Source organism: Sinocyclocheilus rhinocerous, unplaced genomic scaffold (assembly GCF_001515625.1).
Source record: "Sinocyclocheilus rhinocerous isolate Xijiao unplaced genomic scaffold, SAMN03320098_v1.1 scaffold43668, whole genome shotgun sequence".
Lineage (NCBI taxonomy): Eukaryota > Metazoa > Chordata > Actinopteri > Cypriniformes > Cyprinidae > Sinocyclocheilus > Sinocyclocheilus rhinocerous.
The window spans coordinates 1-729 of NW_015636483.1; the positions used below are offsets into that span (position 1 = coordinate 1).

Genomic DNA, 729 nt, shown 5'->3' on the forward strand with positions numbered 1-729 from the left:
ACTGTTGGATTTGGAACAAGAGCACAAGACACTTGGAGGAAAATTCGGGATACCAGGGCAGACGGATATGCTTTCTTTATAATGAAGCAGAAAGAAGTGTGTTCCAGGCAGCAAAATGTAAAACTTGCTGCAGTATCTTTTAAAACAGCAGCAAAAACAGCTGACGATAAAATCTCCTCCATTGCCCTCACCACCAGCTTCCACTGCAAGACCACTTGTTCCTTCCAGTACTGCCTCTGATCAGCCTGGTAAGTTAATAAAATTCATGCAAATTTGCTTATATTGATTCTTAAAGCCTACTGATGCATTGATTTTGTTTTATAGTGATGGAGGAGGATGAAGAACTGGAGAGGATGATGCTGAGTCTTTCTCCAACAAAATATCTCACACAGCTGAGTAAGTGAATCAAGAATCATGTCATGTGTGTTATACAGAGACATGTCAAGTTCAGCATGTTTATGACGCATAAAATTGCACATACTGGAGCAAAACTGTTCAAATTATAACACTTAATTTTCAGGATCATCTGCAGCCACGGGAGCCACAGTCTTATCTACAGCAGGTTACTTTCCACATCAGATTTTGAGGCACATTCTGTTACATACAGACTTATCCTCCATTTCTGAATTTAATTCTTATTTGTTGTTTTGGCAGTGTTCTTGCCTGTTCTATGTTCTTTTGTTATAACTACTGTTAAGGGTTGAACATACCAGTGGTGAGGGTGAGTGC

General features: G+C 39.5%; 1 long non-coding RNA gene across 1 annotated transcript; it reads left to right on the plus strand.

Annotated features, from left to right (window-relative positions):
• Positions 1 to 113: 113 nt before the first annotated feature.
• On the plus strand, positions 114 to 723 carry LOC107747764 (uncharacterized). The gene is made up of 4 exons (XR_001640839.1): positions 114 to 248; positions 325 to 396; positions 521 to 562; positions 655 to 723. It is a non-coding gene; the product is annotated as an uncharacterized LOC107747764 (long non-coding RNA).
• The last annotated feature ends 6 nt before the right edge of the window (positions 724 to 729 follow it).